Source organism: Cornus florida, unplaced genomic scaffold (genome assembly GCF_030987335.1).
Source record: "Cornus florida cultivar Cherokee Brave unplaced genomic scaffold, ASM3098733v1 CherokeeBrave_3.0.0_Hap2_Chr08, whole genome shotgun sequence".
Classification (NCBI taxonomy): Eukaryota; Viridiplantae; Streptophyta; class Magnoliopsida; order Cornales; family Cornaceae; genus Cornus; species Cornus florida.
The window spans coordinates 28,907,347-28,914,855 of NW_026775578.1; the positions used below are offsets into that span (position 1 = coordinate 28,907,347).

General features: G+C 35.5%; 1 long non-coding RNA gene across 3 annotated transcripts; it reads left to right on the forward strand.

Annotated features, from left to right (window-relative positions):
• Positions 1 to 2,508: 2,508 nt before the first annotated feature.
• On the forward strand, positions 2,509 to 6,630 carry LOC132271024 (uncharacterized). Of its 3 annotated transcripts, none has more exons than XR_009469629.1 (5): positions 2,509 to 2,765; positions 4,919 to 5,497; positions 5,598 to 5,790; positions 5,884 to 6,154; positions 6,205 to 6,630. It is a non-coding gene; the product is annotated as an uncharacterized LOC132271024 (long non-coding RNA). The 3 variants fall into 3 exon arrangements; XR_009469630.1 differs by having other exon boundaries at positions 6,256 to 6,630; XR_009469628.1 differs by having other exon boundaries at positions 2,510 to 2,765; positions 5,884 to 6,630.
• Positions 6,631 to 7,509: the final 879 nt, after the last annotated feature.

Consider the following 7,509-nt stretch of genomic DNA (forward strand, 5'->3'; position numbering starts at 1 on the left):
AGAAGTCACCTATATGAGTGTAAAGTGGGGCCGCTTCTATAAGAACTTCTAAGGCTAAGTTTTCTAGAGCGCTCATAAAATACCAAGAGTTGTTCAGGGCCATATGAACACAATCGTGAGAACCGACTTTGTGCAGGAAGGAACTGTGTATTTGCTATTGTCTTGGTTTACATCAACGGCTAAATAGTTCAAGACATCATGTTCACTGGTTAGCTAGTAAATCCGATAATAATACACGGAAGGTTCAAGGCCAAAAGCTACCTATCCCGATGCAGTAATTTTTTAATAATACTCTCTCTAGTTTGTATCTTCTTCATTTGCATTTTACGCAAATTTCCATTCATGTGGGGGATTGTTGGAAATTGGGGCATTAAAAACATAAACTTTGGATGAGATTTGGAATAAATTCCGCTAAGAATTTTTTGTGGATCTAGATGAACGCATTTATCTCCGCAAGGAGATGAGCGTGGTATATTTACTTTCTCAAATTCGTTTCCGGGTAAATGAGAAATTAGCTCCAAAGTGTGTTATTTTGATAAGCCTAAATGGGTATGCAAAATGTGGGAAATATTTGTCCCACATGGAAAAAATGTTGAAACTGATTGAAATTTAAATAAGCCAAATTTGGGATTTGGGTTTGAGCTTAGGCTTTGGCCTAATTGTAAAGTCCGATTATTCTTTTTACTAATGGAATTTTGGATTGGACCTTTATTTTTGGGCTGTGCTTACTTAAATGGGTGGTTGGTTTTTGCATTTAAATTAAAAGCTAGTTTTGTTTTTTTTTTTTTTTTTTTTTTTTTTTTTCAAAGGGTTGCATATGTTTTCCAAAAAGTTGCATTTGTTTCTAAAAAGTTGCAACTGGTGTTGAACCAACATGACTCATAGTTGCACCCATACTCGAAAAAGCACTTTGCTTCCTATAAATACCCCCTTTGGGGTCATTTGCTATCACATTAATTCAGAAAATCATTCTTCTCTTTCTGAATTATCTTTTTCCTTCTTTCTTTTTTTATAATTGTCTGTGGTTTCGAGCTTTAGTCTGTGGATTCGAGCCTTAGTCAGTGGGTTCGAGTCCGACTTCGAGTCAGAGAGTACTACACCAAGCCGGTTTGCCTATTCTTTTGGTTTGCAGTGCTATTACCGAAGGAAGACAAATCGTTGTATCCTAGGAGATAGACGCCACTGAGTCCGTTAATACTACAGGGTAGCGAATCTGTCTTAAGGACATAGAATTAAATTCTAGCCTTGACTTTTAATCAGGTTCCTTTATTTATAGTTTTTTTTTAATTATATTAAACTGTATATTATAAGTAATTATATATATAGATTATTATTTTATAATAATTATATATATATAATTATTTATATATATATAATTATTATAAAATAATAATTTATATATATAATATTTAAATAAATAGTACTATAGTATATATATACTTTGACCATGACCATATTTTGGACAACACCTACTCAGCTAGCTTTTTTTTAGACAAATACAACATAAGCACATACCAAAAACAGACCGGATCTCTTTGTTAAGATCTTCCAAAGAAGAAGAAGAAAAAAAACCCTAATAATTGTAGAAACTAAACAAATGATATTGTATATTAAAAAATAACTAGTAGCTTAGTACCCAAATTCAAAATATTACATAATCCCACCACAATATCACAAATGAGATGTGGCACAAATGCAACTAAACTGTTGCACACCATGGAAAAGTAAGCTTCGGCACAAAAACATTAGAAAGCTTAATCAAGTGAATTCAAAGATACATAACAGCGTGAGCTTTCATGTGGGGTTAAAGATCTGCATTTCCATCTGAGTTTGAAGGAGGGGTTGCTGAGACCGAGCTTCCTCCACCACCTTTTTTCTCTCTTCCTAGTCCGGCCATCGCTATTGCAATCCTCACTTTCTTCACCATCTCAGCAAATATCTTAGCTTTGATCTGACCTTATTATGGAGGATGGAGGAAATGTTGCTTTTCCTTTATTTTGCTTCTTGGCCTCTTCATTTTCCATTTTTTGTGTAGCAAAAAATGGAGACTCGATCTATAAGCTCTGTTTTGAAACAGAGTACTCTGTTTCTTCACAAGAGAAGGTGAAATCAAAACCTACATACATATTGGACATTCAAAAACAACTGCTAGCAAAGTTCTTGGGATCATTTCTCTCTCTCTCTCTCTACGGCTATATTTGGTATGATGGGTTTGAAGAGAAATGATAACATTAGTTATGAGGAAAAGAGAAAGGCAAAGTGAAAGTGAAGGGAAAGGAAGGGAAGAATAATTTTAATCTCTTATTGTGTTTGATTGATTAATAAAGGAAAAGAAAGGGAATAACAAAAATTATGTGGGAAAAGAAAGTAAAAGAATGGAGAGATAATTATTTTAATAAATTTACTATTATACATTTTTATATTTTAAATTATTATTATTATTATTATTATTTTTACATGTAAGGCCCATGGATGATGGGCCACCAAAAAAGAAATAAAAATTTTAGGGCGAATTATTTCAGCCTCCCCAACCTCGCGTCCATCTCTACTGTCGTTCTCAACTCTGAACTTGCCCCTCCTCTATCTCTCTCTCTGCAACTGTACAAGAATCAAAAGTTCAAAACCCATATATTTCAGTTTGTATATCTGTCTGCAAGAATCAAAAGTTCAAAACCCATATCGGCATATCATTTCAGATTTCGCAAGCTTCAGCCGCTGTCTCTCAACTCTCAAGCTTTCCTCCCTCTCTCTGTAACTGCTAACTTGTAAGTATGGGTTTTGTTTTAATTTTTTTCTTTCTAAATCAACTAATCAAGGTCTGTAATTCTTGTTTTGCAAACTAAAATCAATTGTAATCAAGGATAAATTTTGCATCAGAAATCACACATCAAGCCTCTCTTTCCCTTTCTTTCCATTTCCTCCCATTTTTAGGAGGATAAGGAAATTACTGTTCAAGCCCATTCATAACCTTCCAAAACCTTCCCTTTCCTTCCGACTATTTTTGCCAAACACAATTTTTTAATCACCCTCCATCACCTTTCCTTTCCACCCTTTTCCATTGCACCAAACTGACCCACAACTCTCTCTCTCTGCTCCCCCTCGAATTTTCGATCTTCAAGGGTTTGGTTGTGGAGGACTTTCAACATACAATCGGCGGCTTCTCTTTTTGTAATTCGCCTTCGTTTTCTTTTCTTCTGTGATTTTCATAGTGTATGATATAGTGTGTGTTGATTTTCAAGTGTTTGGTGATGATGCATGTTTCTTTTGATGGTTCGACACTATACTGATTTCACTGACCACACACACGCTATGATGATTTCTTGCAAATACAGTAGTATCATGTAACAATAATCAGGTTTATTGATTCTGAACTAGATTCTTATTTCAGATGTTGGAGTGTTTGATAATCAGTATTTCTGTTAGGCGTGATTTTCACAGTATATGATATAATGTGTGTTGATGGACAGAAACATGATCCAAGTAAGGGGAATAGAGATATGTTGATTTGTGTAGCTAGAAGTCAGGGAGTTTATTGCAATTAAATACAATTGAACAAATTGACCCTATAATTCTTAATCTCTGATATTGGACTAGTGATGTTTCTTTTGAGGGTTTTACATTTCACTGGTGTGTGTATGTGGGTGAGGCGTAAAGGTATTTTTCAAGTGGAAGTTTTGTATTTGAAGAGAGACAGTTAATCAAAGCTAAGACAGTATTGTCAGAGGAAGTGAAAGTCTATTTGAATCGTCGATTCTTCTTCAAATTGATTCACCCACCCAATTTCTTCACCAAGATAATTTGGTTTAGGTGCGTGCACTGACCCAATTCCGCTTGAACTCTGATTAATGTCGCATTGCCACAAGTTCCTCCTCAATATTCTCGTACCTTAGAAGTTCTTGATCAAACACTTCTGAAGTCCACTCATCTCTCACCGCGGATCGAAGCCATTTGGGCAAAATTCACTGCCTGTTCTTACTCCTCCACGCGAGGACATGTGGGTGAAGGGTATTGTGATGGAGCTCTTCCAGTAAGCACTTCCAACACCACCACCCCAAAACTATGATGTAGACAGTTGATAAACAATTTACTCAGAAATATAAGCTATTTTCTTGCAAAACTTTAACTCCTCTGGAAAAGTAAAGAACGTGTGCCCTGTCCTTGTACCACATAAAATGGGGCAACTCACACCCATTTTCCATGGTTTGAGCACGTGGCCTGGACCTGTTCTCATCAACTTCTTCTTCTTCTTCTAATTTGAGTTTCACCACATGGCCTGGACCTGTCTAATAGGATCATTGTTGTTTAAATAAAGACAACAAAACAAGATAAATCTAATAAACAGGAGTCGAACACCCCACAAATACTACCATCATCATTGATGTAATTATATCAATGAATTGCACTATCCCCATAAAAGAAGCAAACCAATAAACTAAATCAGAGCACTACAACACTATTTTAAAGGAAGATATAGGGAAATTTTGATTAATGTCTTTATTATCATACATTCCCATTATATATTTGTAGGTTGACTCATTTTAACCCATTACTGCTTGAACTCTGATTAATGTCTTTATTATCATACATTCCAATTATATATTTGTTGGTTGACTCAATTTTTGTGTGTCACTCTTTCTTTGGGTCAATATAGTTTACAATAGATTTCGTAATTAGTGACTAGTTTATAGATGTGTGATGTAGGGTATGTGTATGTGGGTGATGGGATATAATTATGAATGTGTTTACTTTGAAGTTTCTTCTCTTTGATATGCGTTTTATAGAGACTGATTTCTTTTGTATACTGATAATGTATTATCCCTTCACTGTTTTTGTGCCTTCAAATTTAAATTGAAACTTCTTAGTAGCTAATTAAACCTCGGGTACTGTTAGATTTATACGTTTTTACCTTTGGGTGCAGGAACTGAGTTGATACAAAAATGCCAAGGGTAATTCCCATGCTTGGTTGCTGGCTGGAAAGTGCTAAAATTTACTGTCCATGTTCTATATTGTCTTTTGCAGGGCAGTGGAAGTGTGTGGTGGGAGGCAGAAGAAACACCAGAAGGTTATGAGTGCTATGAAAATGGAATCGGCAATTTTACCGGAAAACCTGTGAAGATATCAGTTACTAGCTACAAAGAACATGATAAGCTCACAGCCGAAAAAGTAATGTAAAAAATAAGTTGCTACGACAATCCGAATATTGCAAAGATCAAGTACCATAAATTCGAAGAGGGGGTAACAACACTAGTCTTGGATCGCTTGGGAGCAAGTTTTATTCGTTGGGTTTGGGATAATGAACCCAATTTGGCTCTATGGCATATTGACAGTGGCATTATGATTCGTCCGGAAAAAGACTTTTTGAGTGTGTTCAAGGGAATTATAGAAGGACTGGACGATTGCATTCAAAATGATAGCTTTCATGGAAATTTGTTCCATGGTGTTACGGTGATGGAAAACAATATGGTCAAATTATTCTGGCCTGGTGAATTCGAGCTAGGTACGTTATTTTATTTTTGCACTTTTAAATACAAAAATTATGAGATTCGTCTAAATTTCATGCTGACATTGCCACTTTGTTGAATCTTTTGACAAAGTAGGATTTGTAGAAGGTGTTCGAAAAGACCTTCTAGAGTTAAGAGGCTTAGTAGGCTTTACAGTGGGTGCAGTCAAACGTAAGAAATCTTTGCTGGAGGCTATTGCAGATAAAAGAGGTTGGGGTAGCTGTCTCTCCCTTTTTTGGGAGACAATGACCGAGAGACTTCCAGAGTGTAACTCGCATGAAAAAATGAAGTGTGTAATTGGTGCTCTCATTTTTCTTTTTCTTTTTCTTTTTTTCTTAAAACTGTTTTCTTCTCACCTTTGGTATTGGTTGATTTGAATCAGAAATTTCTAGTTTTTTGTTAAAAACGATCCCCTCTTTTGGGATGCCAATGGATGCTACAAATTGATGTGGAAGTGTTGGGACATGCGTGTTATGTGGCCTGTGTTTGAGGAAGTAGAATTTAACGTGCCTCCAACCGTGATGAAAAAATGGGACTGCAAAATTGACAATTCAAGTTGTTTGCGTAGTATTTTTTGGATTGGAGATGCAGAGAATGCGGCTGGACAGTTGAGCTTTAAGTTTAACACAGGTTCTCAGGGACACGAGAAAGAGGTATGCTCTTTTTTTTTTTATTAAACATTATGGGTAATTTTTTTGGACAGATGTATCCAACAAAGCTACACGCTGAAGTATGGAAAGAATTGCTCTTACAGCTACCGGATTTTGCTCCATTGTATTATTATCGTCTAGTGCAGCTGATTTACTCGAAAGCGGCTACTGGCGAAATTGACATTGGTAATCTGATTCACTGTTTGAAGGAAAGCCCGTACAAGTTCAAATGAATTCAAGGCTTCAACGCCAAGTTTGATGATGCCTCCTCTCTCTCTCTCTCTCTCTCTCTCTCTCTCTCTCTCTCTCTATATATATATATATATATATATATATATATATATATATACACGCAGAATTTCCAAAGACTAGTATTTCATATTCGGTGCAAATGTTTTGTGATAACTAAATCATAAGTGTGACTTATTCTTTTAAGTATGTCTCCTTTTTTTGAATGGTTGAAAATTTACTACCACCAATACTTTAGTGTGGAGATCCTATAGTACGTACGTACGTAAACATGATCCAGGTTCAGCTATAAAACAGGAGCGAGCTACTTGTCATTTTTTTTTTAATTGCAGATCTGTGATTAATGAGTTGGCTTCTTTGCTTTAATTTGTTACATCATGAAATGGTTTAAATTTAAGTCGTTGATATGGTGCGGTTGTTCAACACAAGGGGGAAAAAGAAGAAAGATTTTTGTTACAAGGGAGTCTTGTTGTCCCATATCCAATTCGAATGGGCAAGTGACTGGATATATATATATATATATATATATATATATATATATTGTCTTCTTGTCCCATATCGAATTCAAATGGGCAAGTGAAAGGATGTATATATATATATATGTGTGTGTGTGATTGATTGATTGATTGGGTGGTGTTAGTTTTTAGTTGAACCCCAAAACATCTAATTGGTATCAAAATCAAACTCTATTCTTAATTAAATATCTAACTTAGGACTATGAACTAAAATGGATCATACTATTATTATTTAGAGGTTCTTATGTTTTGGATCAAATATGTGCATGTCTCCGTTCAATTGTATTGATCAAGCATATTGTGGAGATTCTTGTGGACCGGTCCAAACCTAAAGAAGACGGTGGCCAGAGTCAAATGGTGCATTGTAGGCCTAAATCAATTGAGGTTTTAGGTCTCACCAAATTAAGAACAACTGTTTTTGAGCTCATGGAGTTGGAGGAAGATCTTGCAGCTGAGACCACTTGTAAGAAAATTGCCGATAGACTACTCGCTCGTGGAGTTGGGGTATTTTCTCATCCCTACTTAAAAAACTAAAATTATTGTTGGAACATCAAAATAATAGAAGTCTATCGCTCATGGAGTAGGGGTATTTTC